This window comes from Ambystoma mexicanum, chromosome 14, assembly GCF_040938575.1.
Source record: "Ambystoma mexicanum isolate Mex_15411 chromosome 14, UKY_AmexF1_1, whole genome shotgun sequence".
Lineage (NCBI taxonomy): Eukaryota > Metazoa > Chordata > Amphibia > Caudata > Ambystomatidae > Ambystoma > Ambystoma mexicanum.
Window position 1 is genome coordinate 489,783,438 of NC_090940.1, and position 12,052 is coordinate 489,795,489.

Consider the following 12,052-nt stretch of genomic DNA (forward strand, 5'->3'; position numbering starts at 1 on the left):
TACAGGGACTGAAAGAAAACACATCTCACGTTGTGTTTCATATACGCAATGAACACAGAACATTGCGATATTCACACTTGTGTCCCTGTTTTCTTATACCTCCCTGCAGTCCCAGTCATTTTACCATCATCATCATAGTTTATTTCGACAAGAGTCATAAAACATTTGCAATACATACAAATACAAATACATGAATTCATGCTTAAAATCATAATATACAAAAGATATAAGGTATATGCAGTTCATCCTAATCACAGTCCTGGCTAATCCTTTAATGTCAACCAATGGAACAAATAGCAGTAAAACAAATGTGTGAATCTACAATAATCAAGCAATGTGCAAACACGCATTTAGTTACAACTGCAACACTTTCGGGGCTAATCACTTACTTACATCTATTAACATTGATGTTATCAAGTGCATATTAAGTCAATAATCCTGAGTTGGGGTTCCGACAAGTTTGGAACCAAGCCCTATAGAGAAAGTTGCAAACAGCATCCTTTGTTTAGCAGACCCTCAATTTAGGTGGCTTATTTGTAAATCAATTATTCTACGCAGAATGGTCATCTGTCGATGGGCTGGTCTCTCCTCTGCAAGGGTCAATGGACAAGTCTTCCCTCTGGGTAAATCAGTCCTTTTGTCCTCCAGTTTGTTCCTCTTTTTAGTCTTTATCACCCAAATCCATATTCTGTCAGTCCCACACTATCCTATGTGTATGACATTATATCCCCATCTAATCCCCCTGATCCCATCCCAGGGCTGTCAGGGGTATGGCTTCCAGCCATCTGACTAACAAAGGTGGGAGAGCTGCTTGCACTTTGTGCAGAGAAGCTGATTTTGTTTTTATATTCTAATTTCTAACTGCTCTGTGTTAATTTAATTAAACCTACATTTTTAGATTTTACAAGTAGATGCAAACATTTTTAATTTGCTGAATGATTGAATTATGATGATTTTTAACTGTTTTACACGCTTTCAACTTTTTCGGGCATTTTCAAAAATAATGATCCTAAATATGTTTGACATATTCTGATAGGTATTACTTTTATTTACAACACATCCAAAGTTCAGATGAATTGGATGCAGCATGGCGATGCACCGCATACTTTTGATTTTGCACATTTAAAGTGTGATTTTGTTGATGTAAATGCATTTCTTTGTTCTATCGTGCAATTGATGCAGTTCTTCACAAGAGGGCAGAGACAACACTCTGCCTAAATATTCCCTTTCCATGACACCACTATCCAGAGTGAATTGTATTGGAGGTGCACTTGCGTGATCTAAATGACACCTGGCCTAGTAGGATCGTTGTCTGTCTTCCCCTTGTCCCCCACCCTGCCTCGTCGCTCCTTGAAACACTTGTGTATAGGTGCGTTAGAAATGCCATATCATATCATCATATCACATTCTAAATGACCTTTCACCTTTACTAATCAAAGGTAGCTGCCCGTTCGGCAGTGCATGTGAAGTCAGTCACCATTTCTCTTAACCTCTCATGACCAATGCATTTTTGACATTGTTAGATGACAAACTGGGTTACAGATTCCATTCGAAATTGAGCCTTTTGTTTATTAATGGGTGCCTAAAGAGAATGAATGGTGCATATCTTCTATGCACATCTGCCTTGAATACAATCAAGGAACATTTAAAGGTGGTCCAAAGCTATCTGGCCTGAACACAACATGTAATTATTTTCAGAACGACTCCAACTGGACTGGAGGCCTTGAGGTCTTCAGCATGCTTTTCAGTGAGAATTGAAACTTAGCATTTTGATTCTGTTCTTTCATTTCAGCCCCTCTATGTTAAAATTAAATCCATATAACTAAGATCAATGTAATTACACAATAAAAGGCCTTTCATAGTCTTATACAAACATGTGTTTCACTGAAATAAAGAGAATCATTTAAAACAAATGCTCTTTTCCTCTGCTTAAAGTTGCACTCCACAAGTGTAACATTCTCTGATTGATATTGTGGGCCCATGAGCACACCCAACAGAGCTGTGGTTTGCCAATATTGGTCTGTGTAATCCACAACACATATTAATGATGGGCATTGATATACATACATTTGTGATACATTTTCTGTGTTTCCTTAGGAAATTAATGCAATCTAAAAAAAAAGTGACAATTTTCTTGTTGAACTCTAAGCTCCATCCTTTGAGTTTCTTACAATGGGATTAAGGGAAATATGTGACTATAGATGTGTATTATGAAGCCCGGCTTGTTTTAAATATGACAGTAAGCAGGGGGCAGAAATCCCAAATAAACTGTGGTAAAAATACAAGTTCAGCATCATAAAAAGGTCCAAACTTATTAGCTGCAGCGGTAGCACTTGAAACGGGGAGAGGGCTTCCTTGATAGCCACACAGCAACTTTAACTGGGCTGGAGAATGTCCTAAATAATAGTGTCTTGCGTTAAAGAAACATAGATAATAAAGATGGATCACAGGTAAGTATATGCAATTTAGCATTATGCTGAGGTGTGGCAAACAGGCCTTCAAGCATGCTTTTTCATAAATGTGTGCTGGCCTCAGTAACTTGCATGAAGCTGCAGTAGCTAATAGCACATTGCAAATCTCACGATCCAGGATTGCACGGTAGGAAGTAAACACCATTTGTTACTTTTGAGGTCATAAACTAGAGCTCACGGGTCCCACCGAAGGGCAATGAATGCACAACCATTTTATAAATTAGCATATTTAATTTATGAAGACTGATCTACTGGCCGATTCAGAAATGCCATGCCGGTTTTTAAATTGCCCCTGACTACATTTCTGCCTGGGAGGAAAGTTGAGGAGTTCTTAATGTGCTACATTTACTTGGTAATTTGTTCTTGGTTCAGGGTTCAAGGCTCTGATAGAGTCATGGTAGAAGGCTTTCTCCTAAGAACAAAGATGAGATGACCGCGACAGATGAATAAAAATCCGCTAGTAATCTCAAATGTTTCACTTAATTGACACTATGATGTGGGAATTGGGGATTGGTTTGTGACATCACAGGGGTGAACCAGTGGTGGCGTGGTACGGTCTGTGGGACCAAATCATAGAAAGTAATGTATGTCCCTTTATAGGGGTTTGTTATACAAACACCAATCACCTACTCATGGGGAAACATTTTATGGTGGAAAATGACTAATGTTAATTAGCTTAGATGATTATAAAAGCTTCTGATTTAGGGGCATTTCTTTGACAGTGCCTTTCCATGCAGTCCTGTTCTGCATTCTGTTTGAATATTGCTTTCCCAAAAGCATCTAAGGCCCTGATTAAAACTGAGTTACATCTTGCCTGGTGTACACTCCTTTTTGACTACATTGGTCAATTTTTACTGCTGAGTTCCAAGGCGACCCCCTGAACAAAGAAATGAAGTCAATACTTGCCATTTCTCCAGCTCTTGCCAGGAAGGCCTTTCTCCTTTTGGATGCAAAAAACGCACTCCATAGACACCCTAATTTACGGATGCTCACCCTGGTTCACTACAGTAGTTACTAGAAGGAGGCACAGTTTGGAAACGTGTCTGAAGCAAAATGTTCAATGTGTTGGTTATTCCTTTGAAATGTATTACTACTATATACAGTTTAAAGGTGTTTATTAAATCATTTTTAAAGGGAATTAAAATAAATATATATATTTGTTTATCATGCCACTCCGAATATGGGAAATGACAAGGTTACAGTTTACTTAAATTCATTCACAAGAAGAGAGCAAAATCAATCAATCAATCAATCAATCTTTCTTGGTCATTTTCTGAAATGTGCTTAAGCCATTGAGTGACTGAAACATGCTGCACAAAAAAAAAATAACATCACTTGGAAAGCTCCATCTGATGCAAAGCAAATATCAATATCAAGAGCTTCTAAAGAACAACAACAAACAGCAGCATGACCTGCCGACCAGAGGACAAGAGCAACTTTCTCTAGGAAAAATGAGATAGCAGAGCAAACTAAAGCAAGACTTGCTGGCAAGAGAACAAGAGCAACATCCTGCAGAGTATATGAGACAGCTGAGCAAACTGAAGCAAGACTTGCAGACAAGAGGACAAAAGCAACAACCTCCGGAGCACATGAGACACCACTCGATCAGGACATGAGCAATGATGGGTACCCCAGTTAGTTTTTATTAGAAAATCACTGGCAGTGCCCACTCTCATGGTGTGGCTTAAATGACTCACCATTCAATGCAATCAGCTTGGGCCTCTATCAGTTGTAGGGAAATAACGTAACCTAGATACCCAGGGATGTTGCATGCCACACTGCAAACCATGTGAGCTATGAAATGAGTAGAGAGGCACCAGTGTTCTTGCCCATTAGGCATGACATGCAAGCTCTCTACTCAACATGGCACCTGCCAGCACACTACTGAAGAGTAATGGATTCAAGCAAAGGAGCCATGCAGGAGGGATGGAGAAGGTGGAGGAAGAGTGAATTTCTGTCTTGCAGGCTCCTACTTCCTGTGCTTGTTTCTGGATCTTATTTTTGCCATTGCTTATTGCATAGGGGAAAACAGAGAACGTTACCTGCTTACCTAATTTCTGCCACTGTTTAAGCATGTATAGCTTCATGCACCTTGGCCCCTTGTGCACTCACTCCAGCCAATATTTGAATTACTAACCCACACATATATCATTGTTTTGTTATGTCTTTTAGTGGGCATTCCTTCGAAGGAGGTGTGTGGAAGAGATTGGTGGGACAAGGCATTGTAACATTTGTTATGCCCTCATTTGCTCCTCAAATGCTATGTTATGTTATTATGACTTGAAATGTACAGTGCAGCCATTTGCATGGATTTCAGGTGCTCTGGCTGATCTGGACAAGAGTGAGTAGGTTGGTCAATTGGGAGAAAAAGAAAAGGCACGATTGTAGTGGTTTGTGTTGAGGTTGCAAATGTGAAGTACCCTGAGCCCTGTGTGAGAGTAAGTTTTCTGGGTGTAAAAGGTAGAAGGCATTTAGGGCTTTGTGTCCAGAAGAGCTGCCTCATGCTTATGGATGAGGGCATGTATTGGCTAGGGGGTCAGTATGTCAGTTGGAGTTAGACATGCAAGATTGTGATGGTCAAGGTCTCTGGTAGAGGGGCTGTTTTAAAAGCTGTGTGTGAGTTGCAAGTTTGCTTTTGTGTTTAGTGATTTAAGTGGAGAGAAACTGAGCTTAGTAAAAAGGTGAGGAGTGAGGTTTCCACGGTGCTTTCAAAGTATTTATCTTGCTATGGGTTGCGTTATGGTGAGAGGTGTTTGGCTTTAGCGGTTGATGCGTGAAGTTGTCCTATGCTGGAATTTAGATATTCCAGCAGACAGGGAAATTGTTCTCTTTGGATTTTGGAGTTGCCATCATGCGATGTCCTCTAGTCATTAATATTTTTCTGAGTGCTGTGCATTGTGTTCTAGGTGGGTGGTCAGAAGTTGGTAGGTGTTCCCTTAGTTTGTTTCTGCACATGAAAGTTATATTATGGAGAATTGTTGTTTCTGCTTCTTGATGAGTGTAGGTTACACTTTCTGTTTGTTAAGATTTGAATAGCCAATGGGCAATTACCTCCCCACTCCTCCCACTCCTAGGACGTAGCAGGTAAATTATTCTAGAAGGACTGCTTCAGATTACATTAGGGAATTTTCACGGTCACTTGTGAGTAATTGTTTAACCCACAGAGCCAGCAAGGGCTCTCAAGAGTTTACAGGGAAAACATAATCAGTTGGCATCTAGGAAATTAGGTCACCCTCAGATAAATCTGCTTTGGGCTTTGTGAGGAACCTGAGGGTAGCCTCACTTCTACTCCTCCTGGATCTTCTTCTCTGGTGGCCAGTGAAATAACATAGCTCTTGATTCCCTACCCTTGGGGTGGAGATGTGAGGGAAAATCACCTAGGTGAATGTACGTTGAGGAGTGGGGAGAGGATGTCTTTGGTTGAGACATGGTATCCCCCTTTTCCTTGTCAGAATAAACCCTACCCTCCCCCTGCCTTCATAGTTTGTTGCCAGTCATTTCCGCTTTTTTACACAGAACCATATTTTAAAACTGGGATGAGAAAGAAGCAATTAGGAATTGTGCACACTCTCGTTCATTCACACCACTCTGGTACTGAGATGAGGAAGAGGACTGCAGGAGAATACTATTGAAAGAGTCAGGCATGTCCAGCTAATAGGAGTAATTATGATCAGGCAATTGAAGCCAAGGACTTGTACCTGCAACCAGTTAACAGGCCACAGGTGCATATAAGGTGGGACTGCCAGCAGAAGTAAATAATCTGCCTGGAGGTGTAGATGCGGCTGATGGTGGAGCAGGCTGTAGAGAAAACCGTAAAGAAAAAGACGATATTCCCAGAGGGGCGGCCGCATACCAGTGAGTGGAATAAAGGGAACACTCATATGGGGCACTCCTGGGGCTGCAAACAGGCATACGTTGATTCAGAATGAACTGAAATTTGTGGCAATTGGTCTTGGGACCCAGATTGGGGGTTTTAAATGCCGAGCAAGCTGCCAGTTGTTAAGAATTTATTTAAAGGTGAAACAAGTGATATTAAATACAGAAATTAAAGGAAAGTTATAATGAATATATGAGCAAAGTGAAAACAAGTAATGAGTATTTGTGAACCACTTGAAAAGAAAGTGTTGAGCAGTTACAAGCACATGAGGAACATTTTGGAGCAAAGTGAAAAGCAAGCAATGAGCCCTTATGAATATTGTGAAAGGAAGGTGGTGGAACATGGTGAACACCACAGAGTGATTTGTGTGTAAAACATATTGTCGCAAAGCCAAGAGACTGCCAAGTAGAATCAGAAATGAATGTAAACCCATGACACAGGTGCAGAGAGAAGAAACCTGCGCTGGCATTAACATCCAAACAATACAGAAGTATAACAGAGTGCGAAGGGTTATCAGTTGCAGACCTGTAATGGGTGGGCCGTGTGGTATGACAAATGCGACTAGACCGAGAGGTCCCTGCTTGGAAAGAGCCAAGGAAAGTAAAGATAAATAAACTGCATTGCTATAACAGTAATCCTGAAGTGAATGAGAAAGAAAGCAATCTGTATGAACTATTGAAAACCCTGAAGGAGTACACATGTAAGTTCACTGGAACTTTTTTTGAAACTCAAGAGATTTGAACTGACTGTGTGTTTTGAAGCTGATTTGAAGTTGCAAGATCTGACTTCTTGGGCAAGGGAACCACTAGACTTTGTGAACTGGTTTGACCTCTTGGGGAAGGAGAACCTGAGGACCTTTGGAACTCTTTTGAACTCGGGGAAGGGGAAGCTGGAAAGTAAGCCAACAACTGAAAGTAGCTCAGAACATTATTTAGAACACTGTTTCTTTTGTTACTGACATCCCTACACATTGATTGCCTTTAGTTGTGAGTGCAAGTGTAGGTTTTGGACACCTACAGACTTTTAAGTTGACCTTACTGACACAGGCTTAGTTTCTTTAGGGAGGGGCATCCCAGCTTAGCACAGGTCAAGTTAGGCCTTACTGAGTCCTGACATTTAAGAAAAAAACTTCATTTATATTTTGAAAATTGAACATGTTGTCTGCGTCTTAATTCATGATGCCTTCACAGATTCCGGGTAGATAAGGCCCCTTTAGTTTAGTTTATTTACATTTTTAAAGTGCTCACACAGCCCGCAGGCATCGAGGCGCTGTTACAGAAATTGTTTGGTTTTTTGGTTGCGTAATTGTTTTTAGTGTGTTTTAGGTGCGTATTTATAATGCGCTTAAACACCGAGAGGTTTCTAAGCACAGACCCGGGGATCGAACCTGTGTTGTTCGGGTTGTCTTGCTTCCAAGGCGCGCACATTGCCGCTGAGCTAACCTCCCAGTACAATGGAAATTGATCTCCAGATACTTTCCAAGATCAGCAATCCATTTGGAACTGGGAATCCCCTTCACTGAAGCCTTCCAATGCCTAGCTCTCCTTTCCTTCCCTGTGTGTTTCTACTTATATAATGTGTGATACTTCCACAGTATGCCATTGCTACCTTATCCTTTTTGATTGGTCATGTATTTCCATTGGCTTGCTTTGAAGGATTTAATTTCCAGAGAAAACAACACACCTATTTGATAGGTTGATTCAATGTCCGCATATGTCAATGGGTGGGATCTGTACAACCTTTCGCTCGAAAATCCTATTGGTTTCATATCTCATTGTGGCAACATGACACATCGATGCATTGTAGATTTCTGGATTCTCATGACCCTTACAAATGCATGCATTTATGCAATGAAATATTACTTAATCAGTAATGTTCTCAATTTGAAACAAATCTACAGATATTGTGTTTAGACTCATTTTGTAGAAAATAATCTCACAGTTGCAGAACAATTTTTCTTTTAGCTCTAGGTAATTGGGTTGTGGAATTGAAGCCAAAATCATTTAAATACACTAGTCATGCTAATTCAAATGAGTTTCATTTTCTTGAATTGTGAACTCTTGTGCTAGCATGTAAACAGCTCTCATAGGCCTGCCCCATTGTTTGATCTTGCATTAACTGGGCACATGGTGGACTTTATTACCTAGCTGGCCTTGCTAGAGGTGACACTTTATATGCATTTGACTGTTTTTGAAGCTCGATAGTTTGGAATAAAACGCTCCTACCATATGACTACAGTTTAGATTATATATTTCCGAACACTGTACTTGAGGTCTAATTGGAAAGTTAAATGTATTTATCCTTAAGAATATTTCCTTTGAGATTAGTCCATTTGGGTAGAAGGCATTTCATTAAATGTTTTACTCCGAGGCTCTGCACAGATAGGCTTTTGTTTTAGGAATTTTAATGTGTTTCTTTCTCGCAAGATGAATGAGTCTGTTAATTTCCACATAGTATGATATTAATCTCCTGGGATATCAAAACCCCATAAACGATGTCTTCAGAGCTAAAAAGGAGCAATCTTGCTGTGACGTTCCTAAAAAGAATACAAATCTAACATTACCAAATCTGCATAAGAACACCAATTTGGCCATGCCGATGTAAACAGTTATCTATTCCTTATTTTCAAGTCTGACATGTTCCTATAACAGAAAGTGTATTTACGATAGGCTTTTATTTGCATTTACACTTGCATAACCGTATTCTTCTGACAAATATTATTAACAGGATAGTCCATATGATTTTACTTACAGTTGTGAAAAGAAACACATGGCATTTTGTTTCATGAAGTTACAGGTGAATACATAAAGCTCTGTATCTTCAGCTTTCTTTCATTCTTTTCCCTACCATTTATAGGGAGTAATTCTATTATTGATCAGGTGCTTTTCTGAATTTTGTACACACAATATCTCTTTATTTGTACAGTGCTGAACAGTACCTACTCTCAATACAGTATGATACAATTTTTCAGATAAAAGTAGAAAGTTATGTTTTGGAAGGTGGCTTCAAGCATTCCTTGCTGTTTGTTTAAAGTTGGTCACAACCAATCCTTCGGCCTTCAGTAAGTTGCTCCCTATGTGGTTCAAAGGAATGTAGAAATTGTGGTTAACTCCACACCATATCTTGGTTGCTGTCCATCAGGTGAACGTTCATCTGCATGCACCCACAAGTGCACCCTATTCAGGGTATCTGAAGAAAAGCAAATCACTTGAAAGAAGTGAGTCACTATTCTGGCACCTCTAATTCTAGGTTCTTCCAATTTACTTTTTCCCTGACAAGTTCTTTCTCTGAACAAGGTGCATATTGATACGTTTCGGAAGAATAATGTTTTTTTGTTGTTGAGGATTTCTGCTTTAAAGTGGTAGATCTTTATGAGACTTGGGGAGAAGTAGGGAGGGAGATGGGAGGATCAAGGGAGCTAGTCTATAATCTGACAGTTGACTTTCTCTGTACTGTTGACAGTGTTATTTGTCCCTGCAAAAAGGTTAATATAATGTTTGTTACTAAAAAGTGGCAGATCTATCTTTTGTAGGTGATCTCGTCTTGTCGGTTGTTGTGCTGCCTCATGTTTTTTTTAATGTATTTGATTTCCTTTTTCAATATTTGTAGGTTGGGTGTGAACCATTTTGCTAAATTCATTTATTCTGAGAAGGTGATGCACCTTAATGTGGTGAGGGTGTCTAGAGCTTTGGTCATCCAGTTTTCTTAGTGTCATTAATGATTCCTTCCGGTAGTAAGAGTTGGCGTTTGGAGTTCCTTCAGATTTCTGAGTACCTCCAGGTTTGATGTTTCGGGCTTCTCGTGGTGTTGGTGTTTTGTCCTCTGTGACCCTGGAGTTGATGAATTGGTGTGTTGATCGTATATGGCATTATTAAAAGGAGATTATTAGGCCATCTTTAGAAAAGATTGCATCAAGTCTCTTGCTCTCAGTATGTGTTGCTCCTTGGAATATTTGTTTGTGGTGAAAGCTGGCCATTTCGGAGCTAAGCTCATGCATTCTGAAGTTGTTTGCTCTTTAAACTAAACGCTACAAATTACATCTGCCAAGTTTTCTGTGAATGCTGAGTTCTATGATGGTGGTCTGTGAATAAACAGGAAGTCCTTCATATTTCTGAAAGCATACACAGTGTGAAGGAAAGATTTTGATGTGTTACACATGTGTCATGGCGATACCTCCTCCTCTTGTGCTGATCTGTATGGCCTGGGTGAGTTTTAAGTTGGTGTGGATGGTTTTGTATGCCTTTAACTAATAGTCACCTGACTAACAGCTTCCTCTTTTATAGAGCATTTTGATTACTATTTCAATACTCATTTTCTAAATTTCTATTCAGTGTTTAGTGATGAAAAGGCGTTGATCAGGCTGCAGTGTATCATGCCTCCTGCCCCTGGATCACATTTCAACATGTCAGTGTCGATGAATGACCTGTGTGGGTTTCCTTTAATTTCTTACAGGTAGAGTCAACATTCTCAGATGGTAGATTAGTTGTAGGGTGAGCAGCTTCATTGAGTCTAATGTTTTATTGTTAAACTGGTCCAGTAGATTATGGGTTGGGTTATGATATGATATGATATGATATGCCATTTGTAACGCGCCTATACACAAGTGTTTCAAGGCGCGACGAGGCAGGGAGGGGGGAACAGGGGGAGGACAGACAACAATCCTATTAGGCCAAGTGTCATTCAGACCGCGCAAGTGCAGGGGTAGGGGGAAGGGAAAAGTGCAGTACAAGGTAAGTAGAATAGAAATAAATAGATAAATAAATAAATAGGGCCAGCTGGTGGCAAGTGCAAGGTAAGTGCAGACAAGTGCTGGGAAGGGGGAGCTGTAGGGATACAGAGACAGTCCCGCAGTGCAGGGGTTGCCAGGGAGGCAGTGCAAGTGGAGAGTGGCTGGGCCCAGGACCGAGGTCGGTGAGAGTGGCCAAGTTTCAGATTCAGTGCAGAATTTAGTGAAGACTTAGCAGGGGAGAGGGAGAGAGAAAGCAGAAGCAAAGAGGAAGGTTTTGAGGTGCTTCCGGAACCGGAGATGGTTCTCCTCAAGTTTCAGGGAGGCAGGAAGGCTGTTCCAGAGGGAGGCTCCTGCCGCGGAGAGAGATCTACCCCCAGCTCGTTGCTTTGAGAAGCGGCTGACCCTAAGGGAGTTGGAGACGGATGAGCGAAGGGCTCGGGAAGGAAGATATTTAGGAAGAGAGAGTTGCAGGTATTTAGGCCCCAGGCCCCAGAAGGCCTTGTGGACAATGCAGAGGGGTTTGAACTTAATCCTCGCAGCCACTGGGAGCCAGTGTAGAGATTTCAGTCCTGGAGAGATACGGTCCCTGGGCTTGAGGCCAAGGACAAGTCTCGCAGTTCTGTTCTGGATGAGTTGCAGAGGGCGGAGAGTGGAGGCAGGCAGATTAAGATAGAGACTGTTACAGTAGTCCAGCTTCAAGAGAACCAGGGCTCGGAGACAGTAAGCTTCTGGGGGAAGGAGAGGAAGGGAAGAATACCTCTAAGGAGGTGCAGCTGGTAGTGTGACTTCTTAGAGACGTCAGATATATGAGGAGAGAAGGAGAGTGTGAAGTCAAAGATGACCCGAGGTTTTTTGCCTTGCAGGTAGGAGCAGGAAGAGGCCCAAGAGAGGCTGGCCCGAGAGCTGCAGAGAAGGAGGGAGTGGGTGTGCCGATGAGTAGAATCTCAGTCTTGCTAGCATTAAGGCGGAGGTCGT